Below are 20,870 nucleotides of genomic sequence, written 5' to 3'. Positions count from 1 at the left end.
ATTTCATTAGAAGGTCAGGTAAACTACTTTTCGAATTGAATGTGGTCCCTTTGTTGTATAAGAGTGTCATTTACAAGTTGAATGGCACATGGGAATAAAATTTTCTTTGGCATGAGTTCCATCATTGTGCAATGATCAAAGATCGAAACCATGTTAACAAATGGATGAGTTTTTGCACTCTTTGTAATTTGGTTAGGTGCATTGACCCGAACAGACGTCGGACTGTGGCAACTAGGGGAATTTCACAGTAACTTCATTGCAGTGCTAATGTAAGCCTTACTTGTGACTAATAAATAAACTTTAACTTTAATTTGTTGTTAATCCAAAGTTTGCAGAAAGGGACAAGTTAAATGTTATGATATGTGTTTTTGCTGCAAGGTTTGATGAGTAAATATGATCAGACAAAGCCCGATAAGGTACAATACAGCTGACTCTATGTTGCTTTGCTGTCAAGCATATGGGATCTGAAGTTGAATTGATTTGGAATGAGGTCTAATTATAAAGTGGATAAGAGGTAATGTTTTGTTTTACCTCAACAGGGGCGGCACGGTAGCACAGTGGTTAGCACTGCTGCTTCACAGCTCCAGGGTCCTGGGTTCGATTCCCGGCTCGGGTCACTGTCTGTGTGGAGTTTGCACATTCTCCTCGTGTCTGCGTGGGTTTCCTCCGGGTGCTCCGGTTTCCTCCCACAGTCCAAAGATGTGCGGGTTAGGTTGATTGGCCAGGTTAAAAATTGCCCCTTAGAGTCCTGTGATGCGTGGGATTAGCGGGTAAATATGTGGGGGTAGGGCCTGGGTGGGATTGTGGTCGGTGTAGACTCGATGGGCCGAATGGCCTCCTTCTGCACTGTAGGGTTTCTATGGTTTCTATGGATGGTGTTGTTACTTTCATAATGTGAACAAGTGGTTAAGCTTCTCTTATTTTAAGGAAAATATATTGCAATTTAAACACTTAGTTATTGTAAGCTTTAAATAGACACATTGGGCGGGATTTTACAGCCTCGCTCGTCCAAAAACCATAAAATGCCACCCGAGGTCAACAAACCTTCCCATTGTCCGCCCCTCGCCCGCTCCGATTCCTGTGGTGGGCGGGGCAGTAAAATTCCAGCCACTGTGTTTAACTTGATTTGTCCTAAATACGGAACTAGAAGAATAAACTTTATATTTTGGCACAACTGTCAATAGAGAAGCTCAATATTTTGCTAAATGGTGCAGGTTTCCCTGTAGTAAATCATTAGAACTTGGCTTGATTTCTTAAAAGAGAGATTTTCAGAATACGACAGATTCAACTCCCACTTTCAGTTTTTGTATTCTTTCCCCTTAACAGTTTTTATTGGGGTTGAAAAGCAGGGACAGATAAATATACATATCAGTCAGGCCCATTACAGTAATGAATTTCACCGTTCTGTTACAATATATTTTATTCATGAACATGTCAACTTGAGATGACAATTTTGATCTGTTTCTTTTTTAACAAAAAATAACACTTCAATATCTGCAATTTATTTATTTCCCTTTGGATTCAATGAAGCATAAATTGGATAAATACTGAAGATTAATTGAGCTAAATTTTAAACAAGCTTACTTTGACTTTTATTGATCCAGGAGGATATAACCAAATGAATTTAACCAAAAGAATTAACCTCAATTTCCTCATTAGTTTTTATATAGCTGAAATGTTTCAAGGATCTGTGCAACCATACAAGATGTTTAACCATGAAGATGTCTGTAACAGGTGGACCTATTTTATTTCCATAATTTTAGTACTTTTTTTCTGGCAACCCATACTATTGGCAGTAAGAGGGGGATTGATGTCCTAGGCACTGCCAAGTGCCACTCTAACTGGCATTATATAGGTGAATATAAGGTCCTAGATTGACATCCTTTGAAAATTTAGTTGAGGGCTTATTATGGCTGAAGCTCTTACTTTGCAACAACTGGCTACAACATTGCTGGGATTACAATAAGTAAAATAACTTTTATTTAGTATTGCCTCTTTTTCAGTAATCTGCACAAAAGATCTTTGTGATGCATGTGAAGAAGCCAGCATGATAATGACAGTGTTCTGTGATAACCATGTGAGATTAGACATTACTTACAAAAAAAGAGAATAGACTGGGGACTAAATATTAGTTTTATCTAAGCTTTGGCGTATAGAATACATATGTCAGTGTTTGCATTGTACATTAAATGGCAATGTAGAAAATGATACCATGCATTGGAATCAGCAGAATACAAGGTTATTCACAATGACTGTTTTAGATATGAGAGGAAGCCAGACACTCCAAAAGAATTATGGGAAAGTTTGGGAGCAGACAGCAGGCAGGTTTGCATTTTTTCCAGGTTAATTCACTCAATGAAAAGCTGCTGCGTGATGTGTCATATATCAAAGACAGGGCATCAGTAATCTTTGCTCAAGGGCATGGATAACAGACAGATAGACATGTGAATGAGATGGAAAAAAGCAACTCATCCTTTTCTGTTAACACCATGAAGGAGATAAAGGAAGATTTATGACTCATCTTGGACCACATACCAGCAACCACAACATTTTTCATATGCTCCAAAAATTGGAGCTGGAAAGCAATATGCTGTCACTTTGTCTATCAGATGCTTTAATAGGAAATTGGTTCCTTTGGGCTTTACTCTTCAAGCAGCCTTTGCTTTCATAACAGTTTTGTTAAATGGTAGCTATAAATGTATTTTAAAATGATTGTGCCTGTTGGATGTGATAGACTAGTTTGAAATGTACTTGGTAAATATAACTATTGATGAAAGAACTGAGATGAGATACGCTGTAAGATATAAATATGTCTTGTGCTACCTTGTAAACAAGTCTGTGGTTTCGATATTGCAGTCTTAATGGGTTATTTGTATACCACTTTGAAATTTAAAAATGTAATTGAGGTTTGTTTACACAAACTTAGCTTTAAAAATCCTATTTTTGGCCTTATGTTGCCAAGTAAATAGATTCCTGGGGTTAATATCTGTGTTCTACACAAACTTCTAAATAATTATTAAAGCCTTCTGTTGATCTTCAGTGTAATCGGTAAACGGTTGTGTACTCGATCTCTTTCAGCTATTTCTCTCAGGTGGTAATGTTAGAAAAAAGATAAAAACACCATTGATATTTGTTACCCACTGGGACTAATCTTTATTGATAATGGTCAGGATTCTGGATATTGCAATAGTGAAACTTGATATTTAGCCACCCAACAATGTGAATCTGTTCTATTTTGATGTGGTCAAAATTATTTAATTTTTTTTCTTATGAATGTTTAAATTTGTGGCTACTTTGAACTCTGCTCTTATTACAAGTACATCTATCTGTATTAATTGACTATTCTTGTTTAAAGTTAAACTAAGTGAAAATAAATCTGGGGAGAAATAGAGGTATAAAATATTCCTTAAGTCAGTTTTGCATGGTTGTAAATTTGGTCATATTTAGAACTTTCTACAAATACTGGCTGTAGTTGAACTGTTTAGTCTAGTGACTGACAGACATTTGTTGTCAATCTGCTTAATCCGATACTGGAACTTAAAATGATTTAATTCCTTGAATGTAGGAGTCTAGGAGATGAATATCATTGTAGGCATCTGAGATGTGCAATAAGCAACTCGAACCTACTTTCAGAATGTCTACCAGATACATTTTATCTTGCTATTTGTGTACAGTAATAGTAGATCCTTGTAAGATCATGGTACGTTGCCAGAAACAGAAAGATGTGACAGAATGAACCGCAGGCAGTCACAAGGATAGGTAAACATAATGGCTCAGATTTTGCAGTTAGGAGTAAAACAACAACCTAAAGGAAAGCTGCCCACAAAGATCTAATGATTTCTGTGGCATTGCTTTGCCCTTTCCTGACAGCAGCTTAACCTGATGGCCAGTTAGGTGTCTTGACATGCAGCAGTAATGATGTCAGCAAACAGGAAAGCAGCCAATCACATTGAAGTATTCACAAACAGCAAACAGGAAGGTAAAAGTACTTAATGCACTTTTTAATTTAAAATTTCAGATAGCAAAATTCATGGTGACCTAGTGGTTAGCATTCCTGCCCCTCAGTGCCAGGGACCCAGCTTCGATTCCAGCCTTAGGTGACTGGAATTTGCATGGGTTTCCTCCAGGTGTGCCGGTTTCCTTCCAGAGTCCAAAGTTGTGCAGGTTAGGTGGATTAGCCATGGTAAATGCTTGGGGATATGGCAGGAGGAGTGCGCCTGGGTGAGATACTCTTTCGGAGAGTCGGTGTGGACTCAATGAGCCCAATGGTTCTTCTGCACTGTAGGGATGCTATGGTTCTATGATTGGGTTAAGATAGAAAACAAAACAAAATCAACAAACCTTTTTACAAAGTGAAATTTTTAACATTAAGGAAAGACGTGCTGGTTAGGTGCATTGGCCGTGCTAAATTCTCTCTCAGTTTACCCGAACAGGCACCCGAGTGTGGCGACTAGTGGATTTTCACAGTAACTTCTTTGCAGTGTTAATATAAGTCTACTTGTACACTAATAAATAAACGTAATATTCCACAAATATAAAATTAGCTTCTCAGCCAGTGAGGGTGTTTAGTAGTAATAATAAAGTTGTTATAAAGCCTCAACAGCACACCTTCTGGAGAAGCAATGAATCACTTACAGGTACTTTTGATTTCCACACTTGTATGGTCTCCCAGAAGTTAGTTTTAGTGGAGTGACAATGAATGCTAATAGTTTCATCAGCATTACGATTGCAAAATCCATGCAAGTAAAATGGAAGGCTACATGTCTAGTTTACGGCAATGTTGAACTGGCTGGTGGTGACTGAGTGTCATATATAGAGTATTCAGACCACAGGAATGACGTACATTGAGCTATATGGCTGGAACAGATAAATGGCCATTTGGCCCAACCAGTTCATGTTGTCATTTGTCCTGCATGTGTGCATAGCATCTTAACCACATTTACCTAACCTTTTCCCATTGCTTCTGCCTTCATCACTAACCCTTAAAATAAATTCCACAGCTTCAATGCTCTGTGTAAAGAAATTTCTCTTGCTCTCTGTTCTAAATTTTGGAATTTCATAGTCTATTTTCTGTGACCCCTTGTTCTAACCCTTGAACTCATGAAGGCATTCTGCTTCTATCCACAATGTGCTATCCCTTTATAATTTTAATAACTTCTATCATATCATTCCTTACGTATATAATGATAATGGAAAAGATCAACTCTCCAAGTCCTTTCTCTTACAAGTCCTTTGTATTTCCTTTCCAAACAATGTTCTAGTGACTGTTTTATACCTTGTTTGAAACCTCAGTATTCTTATACTGTAAAGTTCAATGCTGCTCTAAATGTGATATTAATAAGGTTTTACTTAAGTTTATCATTGCTTAGCCTTTATTTTCCATAATTTGGTGATCTAAAATTGTAGCAACATTTTTATGGGGTTAAAGTGCTGCTTTCAATGCCCTTGCTCTTCCGACACACTAAATTGACTTCCATTCAAAGTATAATTACTGCTTTTTTGTATCACCTCACATTTACTGACATTAATTCTATTTGTAACTTTTTAACCCATTCTCTATTCACATTAGTATCCCTGCATAGTTGTCTTTTAAAGAATTAACTTTACCTGATTTTTTTTCTATTATTTGCAGATTTTCAATACCACTTTCAGACCAATATCTAAATCAATGATAAACTTTATTGCAGAGAAGTGGCTCGAGAGCTGGATCCCATGGGACACTATTACATATTTCTAACTACTCTGGAAAAACTGTCAACATCTCCTACACCCTTCTAACTATTTTTATTTTCAAATCTGGTTTCCTATGCTCTACCAAACTCCTGGAATATTAAGGTAGACGGTAAATAGAGTAAAAGAGCAAAGAGATCTAGGGATACAGGTGAACAAATCATTAAAAACAACATCAGATGTCAGAAAAACAATTAAAAATGCTAACAAAGCACAGGGGTTTATTTCTAGGTGTAAAGAATTGAAAAATAGTGAAGTTATGTTCAATTTATGCATTGGCCCGGTCTGTCTGCACTTAAAATGCTGTGTACAGTTTTGGTCTCCATACTACCTGTACTTAAAAAGAGATGAAGCACTTGAAAAAGTGCAAAGGAAGTTTTACATGGATGGAGTACAGAACTGAAAGAGTATAACTATCCAAAAAGGTTGGGGCTTTTTTCTGTGGAAAGTAAGGAAAGCTGAGAAGACCCAGCAGAGACCATAGAACCATAGAAAATGACAGCTCAGAAACAGGCCTTTTGGCCCTTCTTGTCTGTGCCGAACCATTTTATGCCTAGTCCCACTGACCTGCACTTGGACCATATCCCTCCACACCCCTCTCATCCATGAACCCGTCCAAGTTTCTCTTAAATGTTAAAAGTGACCCCGCATTTACCACTTTATCCGGCAGCTCATTCCACACTCCCACCACTCTCTGCGTGAAGAAGCCCCCCCTAATATTCCCTTTAAACTTTTCTCCTTTCACCCTTAACCCATGCCCTCTGGTTTTTTTCTCCCCTAGCCTCAGCGGAAAAAGCCTGCTTGCATTCACTCTATAGTTTAAAGTTTAACTAGTTTAACTAGTTATAGTTTAACTAGTTTAAAGACCTAATAGAGATCTTTAAAATTATGAGTGGGTTGGACAGGGTAAGTGTGGAGAGAACCTTTCTATTTGTGGGAGAATCCAAAACCTGAATACCATTTTTTAAAAAAGGATGGTTACAAATAAATCTATTAAGGAAATAGGATGAAATGTATTTCTTTATAATGTGGCATTCACCACCACAGGAAATGGTTGAGGCAAATAAACAAAAAAATGGAACCTGGACTAGGTAAGAACAGGTAAGAAAATAAGGTACTGAAAAGTTGAGATGTTGTTCGTGGATCAGGAGGGGACTTATGTTGAATATAAACACAAATGCACACTAGGTGGACAACAATTCTGTGCTGCAGATTCTATGTAATTCCATTCTGTAATCTCACATGCGCCTTGTCAAAGGCTCTCCCAAGACCCACATACACTGCATCCATTGAGTTCTCCCCATTTGGCAATACTTCTGAGGGAATTTGCTGATATAGCCTTCTGTGTGGGCTACTAGTTCTCTTTATATATAGAGTAGATTCATCCTTCACTGGAAACAGTAAAATATTGAACTAATTGGTCTATAACAGCCTACATTAGTTCTGTCTCCCTTTTTAAATATAGGCACTGTATTTGTCATTTTCCAGTCCCCCAAGACACATTCACATTCAAAGTAGCCCTAAAATATAACTTACAGCAGGTCAGCAATTTCTGTCCTCCTCCCACTTGGAATGTAACCTGTTGGGCCGTGGCACTGTTCTCTTCTGGCTTAACTAGTTTTGTAAAGAAGATCCTCTTATCCATGATGATATTTAATTCTCAATTGTCCTCTGAAATGGCAACTCCGGTTGTGTCAAAAAGCTACAGAAAAGTCAACAAAGATATACAGAATGGAGCACTGGCATCAGATATGACTAAGTCACGGCTCAGCTGATCCTGCAAAATCTTCCTTACATTACATCTGGGATGATATTGGGGCCCATAGTCTTTCCTGTGTCCAGCAACCATTTCTTTATATCTGATGGAGTGAATCAAATTGGTAGAATGCTCGTATCTGTTATTCTGGGGATCTCGAGTAGATCAAAACCAATCATCTGCTTGGCACCTCTGGCTGAAGATAGTCGGCCTATCAACATTCTGGGAGTTACAATTGACCAGAAACTGAACTGGGTCAAACATATATATATATACCATGGCTGCAAGAGCTGTTCAGAGGCTGGTAATTCTGCAGTGAGTATCTCACCATTTCTCTCACCAACACCTGTCCAAGTACAAGCCACAAGTCTAAAGTGTGATGGAATTCTCTCCACTTGTCTCGATGAGTCCAGCTCTAACACCACTCAAGGTTCAACATCGTCCAGAACAAAGATGCCTGCTTGATCGGTACCCCATCCATCACCTTTAACCTTCACACTCTCCACCACTGTCGCACAATGCAGAAGTGTGTACCATCTACAAGATGCACTTGAGCAATTCACCAAAGGTTCCTTCGACAGCACCTGCCGAATCCGTAACCTCTTCCCCCAGCAGGACATGCATAGCAGATGCATGAGAACAGCACAAACTGCAAGTTCCCCTCCAAGTTACATACCATCCTGACTTGGAATTATTTCATCATTCCTTCTCTGTCACTGGTCAAAATCCTGGAACTCCTTTCCTAACAGCAACACATGGACTATAGTGGTTCAAGAAGGCAGCACACCACCACCACCTCAAGGACAATACGGGATGGGCAATAAATTGGCCTAGCAGCATTGCCAACATCCCATGAATGAATATAAAACAGTGCTCAGTTTGGATTCCCTCTTGATGCATTGAAGAAAAATGAAGATCAGCAATTTCTGGTGAGGAATTCACACAGGTTTGCCCCAAACAACAGCAAGCCTCTGGCTTTACAGTTGAAGTTGGTCAACCCCCCCCCACCTTCCCCCCAGTGAAGAACTATACTCTGGCCAATAACACAAATAAGCCCCATTTGTCTGCCTAAAGTGATTAAGGATCTTCCCTTGTGCTGGGTGAAAGATGTAGTATTTGTACCGCAGCCGGACCTGCCTTGGTCTGTCCTTTGGATTAATAAGCTTCTTCTAAGTATTTTCTTATCAAAATCATAGAAACTCTACAGTACAGAAAGAGGCCATTCGGCCCATCGAGTCTGCACTGACCACAATTCCACCCAGGCCTTACCCCCATATCCCTCCATATTTTACCCACTAATCCCTCTAACCTACACATCTCAGAACACAAAGGGCAATTTTTCGCATGGCCAATCAACCTAACCCGCACATCTTTGGGGTCTCTGTCACTTGCCAACAGTATTTTCCATTGTCCACCCAATAGGTTGATGGCTAAACAATTTGCCACACAATGGAGGATGTTTGCTATCTCATCAACATATCCTATCTCATGATTAGCCGCTGGAATGTCCTGATTTGAAATTTCATCTTCGTAGGGCCAACAAATCTAGCAATAATTGCCATTTTAATCACTTTCATTGAAATGGAGATGGGTAGTTAAATCAGCACCTGGGAAGGCCATTTGCATTTTAAGTAACTTCCCAAACATTTGTTCTGATGTAACAAAAACAGAGACCAAAAGAGAAAATGCTGGAAAAAATCAGCAGGTCTGGCAGCATCTGTAGGGAGAAAAAAGACGTTTAGTGTTTCAAGTCCATTAGATTCTTCTTCAGAAATGAAGAGAGGGAAAACAAGTTGGATATTATACTGTAGCTGGGAGAGATTGCAACAAGATGTAGCAAACCTAAGAACAAGAAACAGATGGCCTTTGGGTGGGGGTGGGGAGGATGTTGCATTGAGTCTACAAATGCTGCCAGACCTGCTGAGTTTTTCCAGCATTCTATTTTTCTTTTAGGTTCCATCATTTGCAGTATTTTGCTTGTTTTATTTGTTCAGACATGTCTGTCTCTGTCTGTACAGAAATCACAAAGAAGTCGCCTGACTCTTGAGTCACAGTGTCCATATTTCATGTTACTTTTCAAAAGTAGTGTCCATCTTCCAATAAACTATACAGGCATGTGATAATAGCATGACAGTGGCCAATAATCTCAACCCCTGGATGAAGCTCCAGGAGTTCCTAGGGCCTTGTTCTTAGTCCAACCATCTACATCAGTGATCTCCTTCCATTGTAAGTGGCAATGGTAACTGCTGATAACAGTGTCCAGTCCAATTCATAACTCATCAGATAATAAAGAAGTCCATGCCCATGTGCAGAAAGACCTGAACAATATTCAGATTTGGGCTGATAAGTGGCAAGTAACATTCGTGCCACATAATGCCAGACATCGACCATCTCCAACAAGAGGGAATATAAACATCTTTTCAATTCAATAGTAGTAGCATTTCTGGATCACCCACCATCAATATCCTGGTGGTTGCCACTGACCAGAAACATAACTGGTTCAGCCACATAAAAGCTGTGGCTACAAGAGTAATCATGATGTGGAGATGCCGGCGTTGGACTGGGGTAAACACAGTAAGAGTTTTAACAACACCAGGTTAAAGTCCAACAGGTTTATTTGGTAGCAAATGCCATTAGCTTTCGGAGTGCTGCTCCTTCGTCAGATGGAGTGGATATCTCCACTCCACAGATGGAGTGGATGGAGTGGCAAATCCGAGATATCCACTCCGGCTGACGAAGGAGCAGCGCTCCGAAAGCTAATGGCATTTGCTTCCAAATAAACCTGTTGGACTTTAACCTGGTGTTGTTAAAACTCTTGCTACAAGAGTAGGTCAGAGGCTGGGAATTCTGTGGCAAGTAACTCAACGCCTGACTCCACAAAGCATGTGCAAAGCACAAGTCAGGAATGTGATTAAATATTCCCACTTCCCTAGTTGAGTTAACGTCACTCAAGAAACTCAACACCATACAGAATAAAGCAACTCACTTGAATGGCATCCCATCCAGCACCTTAAACATTCATTCCCTCTACCATCATCATACTGTTGTAGGAGTGTTTAAAAGCTACAAATTACAGTATGGCACCTGGCCAAGGCTCCTTCAACAGCACATTTCGAACCTGCTGCCTCTAATGTCTAGAAGAACAAGGGCAGCAAGCACATGGGAACAACACTACCTGCGAGTTTTCTTCCCGGCCACACATCATGCTGTCATGAAACTATTTCCTTTCCTTCATTGTTGCTGAGTCAAAATCCTGCCACTCCCACCTTACAGGAGTGTTGATGTATCTATGCCACAAGGACCGCAGCTGTCCATGGTGATAGCTCAATAGTACCTTCCTGAAGACAGTTATGGATGGGCAAGATACGCAGATCCCATGGATAATTTTTTTTAAAGTTTAATGCTTTGCCTCCTCTCGGATATCATTTAGGTAAAACCAATATAAAATACTGATTAAATACATTTTGATTATTATCTATAAATTGACTGAGATATCCTACCTCATTTTAACGATTTTTTTAATGTACACTTAAAAAATATCCCTCTAATCCAGCAATATTATGGGATAGTGTTACATTTGAGTGGCAATTGGTTTCATTAGCAGAAAGTTAGAATGTGATATTAGTAGACTGCTATTAACAACATAGAGAACAGAATTTAAAATTTCCATCTTCATATCTCTCCATTGCCTTGTCCTTCCTGTATCTTTCCATTCCCTGGCTCTGGCCCTTTGTATATCACCTTTTGCCAATTGTTTATGGCAGAACGTTTAGCTTCTTAAACTCTTCATATACCCCTCCAGCTTTCCACAGCTATCATCACCCTTTTTTTCTCAAAAGCAGTCATTTTTGATCAAGATTTCTGTCACCTTTCTAATATTTCCACCATGTCTTTGTTTCTGTTCCACTAATTTATTTATCCTTTGCTGTTTGTAAAATATTGGGCAAAGAACATTTTTTAAATTGTGTTTATTATAAATTTAAACTGTTGTTGCTACATACATTTGCTTAATAAAACAATACGTAGGATGTGTACCAATGCATTGTCGTAAAGAATGGTATAACCATAGAACCATAGAAACCCTACAGTACAGAAAGAGGCCATTCGGCCTATCAAGTCTGCACCGACCACAATCCCACCCAGGCCCTACCCCGATATCCCTACGTATTTTACGCACTAATCCCTCTAATTTATGAATCTCAGGATACTAGGGGGCAAATTTAGCATAGCCAATCAACCAAACCCGCACATCTTTAGACTGTGGGAGGAAACCGGAGCACCTGGAGTAAACCCACGCAGACACGAGGAGAATGTGCAAACTCCACACACACAGTGACCCAAGCCGGGAATCGAACGCAGGTCCCTGGAGCTGTGAAGCAGCAGTGCTAACCACTGTGCTACCGTGCCGTCCAAAGTGAGTTGTGCCATAATCCTTCACAAAGTGAGTTACCAGTTTAAACCATGAGAATACTTAGCCTTCTGTAATGAAGACAGCTGATGTGAAGCTGCTATAAAGAGAGCGGTGAAAAGGGAAAGTTGCTTGTTCCTGATGAAAATATCTTAGACCCTAAAATGCAGAAATCACCAAATGATGTTCTCCTGCGAGATTTCCTCATTTATTCATGGTAGCTGGATGATTACTCCATTTAGCAAATAACAAATATTAGATTTAATGATAAATAATTCAGCATTTCCTCAGACTCTATCATTTGTTTCCCGTCGTTATCAAAGATGGCCATTTCTTGCGTGCATACATGTTCTAACATGGCTGTGCAGCCCGATTGCAGAACTGCATGGTTTTCAGCAGTTTGTTGGGACAACTCTAACCATTAATTAAAAAGCAGATACCATTGAAAGCTAAAGAATACCGTGAAGCAAATACCAATTTCAAATCTACAGTTCGAATACTGGAAATTAATTTGCAAGAAGAAGCCTCAGAACATGCATGTATGTGCAAGGCACAGCCTTCAAGTGCAACCTCATCGTGAAATTATCGTGAATGAATGCCAACACTGATGTTATGTAAAGTGCATTGAATTGTGAAACATACCCTAAGGTCACTTATAAGTATCAATGACTTAATGACCATAGGATTATTGTAGAAAGAACCAATGTCTACAAAGTGCAATTATCCATCAAATTATATCACAAATCTGCAATTTGTTGAAGAATGCTTATTTTGAGCTTTTTCTTCTCATGTTTCAAATTTCCATTTTTATATTGAACAGTCTATAGCTTATTTAAGTTTATGCAAGCTCTGTCCACTGGCCGTCATCATTCCCAGTGTAAAATTGCTGTATAATGAAAAGCAGAATTTCAATGGAACTGGTCTCTCACGAAATTCCATCTGCTGCTAGGAAATCAACAACAATAGTTTTGATTTAAATGCTGCCTTTAACATAGAAACACTTCATAGGACAGAATCAGATTTGATAAAAAATTTACGTCCTTGATCTGGACCAGAATTTTGGCTTTCAAGACTTTGCCAAGACAGTGGGCTAATGAAAATGTTCAAAGATGCAAAATTTTCAAAGAGTGGAATCCTCCCCTCCTGCCATAAATTCTATAATGGGATGGAAAAGCAGGAATAATTTGTGATGCGGAGCAGGGCTGAGTTTTGCTCACAATCATGTGCTTCTCCCCTCATTAGTTATGCATGTGCATATTCCATGTCGAGACTTGTGGCAGGGCAGACAGGAAGTTGGGTGCCACACTGTCATGCCTGGGTGCCATATTTAAAAGGCATCCGGACAGCCCTGCACTAATACATGTTAACTATATTCTTAAGCAAACTTTGTTTGATAAAAGCCCCCCGGTGTGTCATTTGATTCATACCTGAAGTGAAACATATCAGGCTTATCCTAGCCAAATTCAAGATGCAAAACTTAGATCCAGGTGGGCTCCATAAAACTCTTTGGAGTTTCTGACATGAACCACAACACCTTCATGATTTCTTTCCCTACCTTCCTCTTCGTGCCTTTCTTCCCTCCTTCCCGTCATGACCTGCTCCACCCCACCACACCACACCACACCTCTTCCCCACCACAACACACCTCTTCCCCACCACACCCCTTCCCCTTTATGGTTTCCTTCCCTTGCTTCCGCCACAAATCCTGCTGATGGCCGGGGGAGGATGAGGGTGGAAAGATTCCACTTCTAGTGTTAGTTTGTGCTGATTGTAAAATGCAAGTTTGTGTGCAATTACAAATATTTATTCTGAGCCAGAATATTCTCTCTTGAGAGAGAGAAATGGTGACTGACAAGTTTTTGACAAATATTTTAGATAATTTGATTGGTTCATCTGCTTTTGTATGATCTCACAGCACCGTCTTATCTGTGGAATTGTAAAGAAAATATGTATCAGAGATACTGTGCTTATTATTGGAGGATCTTCTGTAATATGCTGTTTCATTATTGCAGTAGTGTTGTACAATTAATGAATCATCTGACTTGAATTGATTTTAAAAAAATAATTCCGAACTAACTAGCATTCTACTAGTTCTAAGTAACATTCTACTTTTGAGCTTGGCTGTAATTCGCCCTTACATTCCACACATCTATCAACACCCCTGAGACCCCTAACCATTTCACATCATCACTGACATGAGGAAAGGTCTGCAACTGCAAGCATAGTCACAGTATATTAAACAACTTTCAATGCTCAGTCCTGCATGTGTGCTCTCGTTCACATTTTTGCTGAAGCCCTGAAATTCGTCTATGATGCCAATTTCAGAGCACCCATTACTTCTACATACGTAGGAATGTTTTCAGTGATCAGTTCTAAATTTTAATTACAATAGATAACGGTTTGGAAAATTTCAATTCATCCTGTTCTTATCATAATTTTCACGCATAATGATGAAATCTAAAATGAACAAGTCAACAAGAGGGTGAGATTGGGCAGATTAACATTGAGATAATGAAATTAGCTAATGTTAGTGGTGGATTGGATTATTGGTTTTGAAAATCAATTCAACAAAGTTAAATACAACACCAATGTAAATTAGAGAAAGATTGCAGAGTGGACTAAACATTAGAACATGGAGTCAAGGATTTTAAGGGCTGGTATTGAATATACCTTTAAAAATTTCACTTTAACTGTAAAACATATTTGAGTAGCAAAAGACTCTGATCCTATTTAACATGTCACAAGGTGGATTTAGAGAGTATATTTTGTAAGGAATATGGTATTGATAAGCTCTGTCCTGTGATAGTCTAGTTGCCATTTTTCTCTCTTGTAATGTAGTCCCATTCACAAAAGCAACCTTCTGCACCTGTATAATGATTTGTTTTGCATGAATTGCTTGAAATGCAAACAGCTAACTTGGTGAAGTATTGTTCTGTAAGGTAATTCATTCATAGTACATGCTAATTAATAGAAGTCCTTGACCTTCAAAAGATTTGAAATAATAGTCCTTTGTAGTTAAACTGATATGAAGATGGGAGCCGTGAACCTAATCAAATTATGTAGGATCTTTCAAACCTGAGCTATGGTTATGTGTATGGGAAAATTATAGATAACTTTTTAATATCTTCGTAATTTCTGAACAAGCATTTTTTTTTTGTGTGGTGAATAGTCAGAGTTGAAAATATTTCAAAACAACTTAAGTAAATGAGCCTTAAAAAATCATGTTTAAAAAAATATCAAGTGTGACAGTTAATGACTCGGTGCTATCTTGTTAGCTTATCTCAGCTGCAAACTGCGACAGTGGAAGAGCTGAATTATCACAGTACTTTAACAAATTCAAACATTTTCAATTGGTTAATGTGTGCCTTCAACATTCTGTAATATGTTTCAATGAAAACATGTCACCCCAGCATCTCAAAAAAGAATGAGAGTCGGAAGTTTCACAAAGTCTTCCACTCGTTAGGTTTGGCTTAGTCTATTTAAATTATTTCATCACTTCAGTGGCACACCTGGAAAATCTAGGTATGTGGCAGTCTTGCCAATTGTAATGACAGGGCATCATTTAAATAAATGTTTCAAAGTCAAGCCCTAGTCTAGCAAGATCGACTACTTGGTTGGCAGGTGGGAACAGGAACTTTGCAGCAGGAAGCCACAGCCTAGAACTGGAAAAGAACTAGAACTTGCCGGTCTCTAGGAGGGATCCTCAGGTGGTCAGAAAGAGGGCCTCCAGTACAATCAGAGAGAGGTTTACAATTGGAAAGGCCCAAGGCCCAATGGGTGGAGAAGTATTATTATTGTTCTTGGAGTTATGACAAAAGTGAAAATTGAAAATTTGCCTCTTCTGGTCAGTTTGTGCCCTCTGTCATGCTTCTAGCTGCTTTCAAGCTCCAGGAAGTGTGTGACTCCCCGAGACTTTTTTGTAAATACTGTGTCACGTTGCACTGAAAATTACCTCATCATTTCATCATCTACCCCCATTGGACTAGCAAAGTCAAATGAAATGGCACTGGGTGGGAATAGGCCGACCTCGGGCTGCTTTTGTCTAATTTTCAACCTGCCACACAGTCTAAGTGAATGAGAGGAGTTAAAGATTAAAGTCAAGATCACAAAATAAACCAATAAAGCAAAGCCATACGATAGGTGAAAAATTGTGTTGGAAATTACGAATCCCTATCCTTGTTTAAAATTCTATTGTGGTATCATTCTCTTAGCATTTTCCTCCATCCCTATGTCCTAGCTCAAACACTTTACTGAGTTTGAATTACTGTATGCGTCCCTCTTTCCCATCCTACCCTCCCCCTTCATGTCATAATTGGGGACAGATCATTCAGCCCTACATTCTGAAATTCTGTTCCTAAATTCTTCCACAATGCAACATCCCTTTCCACTTTCCAAAGCCTCAGAATCCTTGTTTTCCCTTAACTTTTGCCCCAACTTCAGCTCATTTAAGTTTGTTTTCAGTTTTCTAGTAATTTGTATATAATTTCTGGAGGTCATAATATATACTGACGACATTTTCACCACCTGTTCATAATTGTTTCTTTTCCTTAGCATTCCGATGGACACTTTAGAGACCATATTCTATTACTAATTTAGTGAAAAAAATATAGTTGTCTAAATGTGTCAAAAGTTATAATTGACTAATGTCAACATGGCTGAACTTCAGGTTCATCAGTTAAATTCTTCATTGTGAGATAGACTAATGCTTTGAACAGCGACAAACTTTCAGTATGATGCAGCACAGAATCTGAAAATAATTGGCAAATAAAAAATCAAATTTTCAATATGTTTGACAGTAGGATCCAATTGTACTAATAGAGTTACTAATGTTGATTTTCAGTCTGATACAGCATTGAGGATTCCGTTTTACATTACCGTCAACATTAAGCACATTAGGAAGGATGTAACAGTATGTGCTCTGGGATTTCCTTATCAGTGGTGCTTAGGCAGATTGCTCAGTTTTCTTTACTTTTAATATAACATGCAATACAATTAAAATAAGATCAAGTTGAGGCTGGGATAGATTTGAGACAAGAGTTAAATACAAGCAATAAGCATTTGTTGTTGAATGATAATTGTGTAAGGAAGGAATTGGCTACAAATTCTCTCATTTACTTGTTGAGAACTTTTGCCTTGGTCCAGTGATGCTTGTATTTTTGCCCTACACTCACAGTACCTGCTGTTGATGTCAAGCTGTTTGCCAACACTGACATCTGCTCAATGTAAGCAATATGAATTTGAATGTCAATATCTTTGCCTTGAATGTAACAGAAAAATATTTGTCACCCAATGGCAATCATTCTTCAAATAAAAGATTATCCAGATGAGCCCTTTAATCGACGCGCAGGTCTTTTCTGTCAACAGTACCTTCTAAACATTGGTGACGAACATATGCTCCCAGTACACAATTTGATGAGTAGGACAATTGATCTCTCAAAGATTTTGCATACTCAAGTTGCCACATATTAGATCGCTAGAAAACCATCATGTAATTAAATGTTGTCATTGGAGATAAGCTGAATATGGAACCAGACTCATGTGTGCTGTTCATTTATTGATACTAAAGCTGAGAAAGGGCAATTTGTGACATTTACAGTTATTTTGATATATAATGGGCTCACCAAGTTTGCCTTTGGATTGTGTCAACATGCACATCATGCTCAAATAAATATAAATGATGACCAAAGCTGTTGGACATAGGTTATAAAAACAGTGAAACCACAGATGACAGGCAAATTTAAATAACAAATTAACAACTATCGTATTGTGGACTTAGTCTCGAAAGGCAATAAGGGAATAGCCCAAAGTAATCTTTCAAAAAGAAATACCATGCTAAATTGACCCTAATGTCAGGGGAATTAGCAGGGTAAATATGTGGGGTGACAGGGATAGGGTCTGGGTGGGATTGTGTTTGGTGCAGGCTCGATGGGCCATATAGCCTCCTTCTGCACTGTAGCGATTCTATGAAATTATAAAATATTCCTCAATGCACATCCCATTCTTACAATTAAAGGTAGTTCTTACGTATGTTCTGTCCCTTGCTTGGCCAAAGAACGTTAAAACATTTAAAATAAATTAAGAACACATTGTTGTAAATGACCTAGGGGTTTGCTTTTCAGTAGCGAGGAAACATTTTTTTTGTATTTTTATTCCAATTCAATCAAATCAGGTCCAATTCAGAGTCTCAACAAGTTGAGACATTCCTGATCCAAGCTGACAAGACAGGGCTCTCACCTCCTGTCTTGGGCTTGATCTACATGATCCAAGCTGATTGGAGTAGGCAGAGCTCCTCCTCCAAGGCTTGATCTCATTTGCATCTTAGCCAAAAGGCCGAGATGCCGCTTTTAAAAATTGCTTCAAATGAAGCTAAAATGTAACCTAATGACTTCAACCAAGCGCAGCCTGTCGATACTACACTCGATCTTAGCCAAAAGGCCGAGAAGCGATGAACCATTTATTTTTTTTATACTTTCCCAATTCAATCAAATCAAATCCAATTCAGAGTCTCAACAAGTTGAGACATTTCCGATCCAGGCTGACAAGACAGGGCGAGCGACCAAACCACCCTGTCCTGGGCCTGATCTACATGAGCCAAGCTGATTGGAGAAGGGGGAGGTTCCTCCTCCAAGACTTGAGCTCATTTGCATCTTAGCCAAAAGGCCGAGATGCCGCTTTTAAAAATTGCTTCATATGAAACATATGAAGCTTCAGTGTAACCTAATGACCTCAACCAAGTGCGGCCAACCATGGGCTGCCAACCATACTACACTTGATCTTAGCCAAAAGGCCGAGAAGCGATGAACCATTTATTTATTTATTTTTTATACTTTTCCAATTCAATCAAATCAAATCCAATTCAAAGTCTCAACAAGTTGAGACATTTCAGATCCAGGCTGACAAGACAGGGCAAGCGACCAAATCACCCTGTCCTGGGCCTGATCGACATGAGCCAAGTTGATTGGAGGAGCAAAGCAACACCTCCTCCAAGACTTGAGCTCATTTGCATCTTAGCCAAAAGGCCGAGATGCAGCTTTTAAAAATTGCTTCATATGGAACATATGAAGCTTCAATGTAACCCAATGACCTCAACCAAGTGCAGCATCCAATCCATACTACACTTGATCTTAGCCAAAAGGCTGAGAAGCGACCATTTATTTCTCTCAACTGAGTCAAAGATGCGGCTCATGTACAGATAGGATAAAGGAATTATGCACTGCATTGCATTACAGGACACCACTTTTAATTTAATTTCAGTATTTTATAGAATGATCAAGTGTAGTATGGAGAGGATGCTGCACTTGGTTGAGGTCATTAGGTTGCATTGAAGCTTCATATGTTTCATATGAAGCAATTTTTAAAAGCGGCATCTCGGCCTTTTGGCTAAGATGCAAATGAGCTCAAGTCTTGGAGGAGGAACCTCCCCCTTCTCCAATCAGCTTGGCTCATGTAGATCAGGCCCAGGACAGGGTGGTTTGGTCGCTTGCCCTGTCTTGTCAGCCTGGATCTGAAATGTCTCAATTTGTTGAGACTCTGAGTTGGATTTGATTTGATTGAATTGGAAAAGTATATAAAAAAAATTTTTATAGAATGAAAAGAATCAGAGAGGGCTCATAAACTTCTCTGACAACTTGTTCATATCAGCTCATATGAGATGACATTTTTGTTGGATTAAAAACTGGGCATTCAATCCAACAGGTTGCTCATTGTATTACATATGAGCCAATTTAAATGAACTTTTTTCATGTATATGCTGCACATAATTTGAATTAGCTTTTTTGCCCTTTTAATGAAGCTAGTAGGATTTCATTGTGAAGAAGCTGTCTCTGAGTTTAATAAATATCTTTACGTAAAGTTAGTGGTTAATATACATTTGTCCACCTCTGAATTTCCTAAGAAGGTGACCAGCTGTTCTTAAGCAGTAGTGTTGTCACAACACCAGAAGTATTGTTGCTGGTAACTTGTGAATGTGGTACAAATAGCTTTTGACTTGCAAATCAGGATTGCATAATAATTTGTTCATTTCAATACCAACTGCCACTTTTAATTAGTAATTACAGAATTATTCTGCCTTAGAATCACAGTGATATGTACATGCTGCTTACTATAAATCACAAAATAAGATTTGGCTGAAAAAGATTTCAGCCCATTTGATATCATTCTTCCAGAATAACAACCCTTTTGACTTCCCATTACAGTATATAAATGTCTTGCCCTCAGCTTTCTTACCCATACATTTCAACTCTTGTCTCTTGATGTAAAGAAATATCTGCTGATATTTGTCCTCAATTTATCCTATAGAACCATGAACCTATGCTCCCTAGCCTTTCTGCCCTCACAGATCAATGTATTGTTTCTGGTTTAACTTCTCCATCATGTTAAGTACCTTGTACTTCTCTGAAAAATCTCTCTTAATAAAGAAGAAAAAGTTGCATAAATTAGAGCATTTCATGACCTCACTGCACCCAAAGTGCTTTAGACCCAATGAATTACCTTATGAAGTGTTGCCACTGTGGTAATGTAGGAAAATCAGCAATGAATTAACACACAGTAAGCTCCCATAAACAGCAATGTTGGTTGAGGGATAAATATTGGCCAGGACACTAAAGCACTCTGTGCTTCATAGGATCTTTTACGTTCACCTGAGAGGGCAGTTGGGACTTTAGTTTAACATCTCATTTGAAAGATGCAAGTGTCTGTCTAGATTAGATGCTCAATTCTCCAGACTGGGTCTTGAATTTAGAACTTTTAACTCAGAGGCAAAAGTGCTACCAAATGAACAAAGGTTATGGGATTGAAGAGTCTTGTATCAAATTTTTCTTGTAAGACCTTGGTTCCCTTCTGTGTCACAGTTCCCTTTGAAGCTTGCCCCATGATTAATGATAGTTTTCCTGTTATGGAAGCTTCATCACCTAGCTATATTTTCTACCCCTACCCCATCCAAAACACTGCAGTGAAATTTATTATATCTCATGTCTT

General features: G+C 38.8%; 1 protein-coding gene, 1 non-coding gene and 2 pseudogenes across 5 annotated transcripts in view; 1 reads left to right on the top strand and 3 right to left on the bottom strand.

Moving 5' to 3' along the window:
• Nucleotides 1–20,870, top strand: part of lrmda (leucine rich melanocyte differentiation associated) — a 957,716-nt gene that overhangs the window by 499,927 nt on the left and 436,919 nt on the right. The window lies entirely within an intron of this gene.
• LOC144480384 (U2 spliceosomal RNA) lies at nt 18,143–18,341 on the bottom strand. The gene has a single exon (XR_013495664.1). It is a non-coding gene; the product is annotated as a U2 spliceosomal RNA (small nuclear RNA).
• On the bottom strand, nt 18,520–18,693 carry LOC144480375 (U2 spliceosomal RNA; annotated as a pseudogene).
• On the bottom strand, nt 18,840–19,042 carry LOC144480373 (U2 spliceosomal RNA; annotated as a pseudogene).

This window comes from Mustelus asterias, chromosome 28 (assembly GCF_964213995.1).
Source record: "Mustelus asterias chromosome 28, sMusAst1.hap1.1, whole genome shotgun sequence".
In the NCBI taxonomy this organism is placed as follows: Eukaryota; Metazoa; Chordata; class Chondrichthyes; order Carcharhiniformes; family Triakidae; genus Mustelus; species Mustelus asterias.
This window is presented reverse-complemented; position numbering and strand designations above follow the sequence as displayed.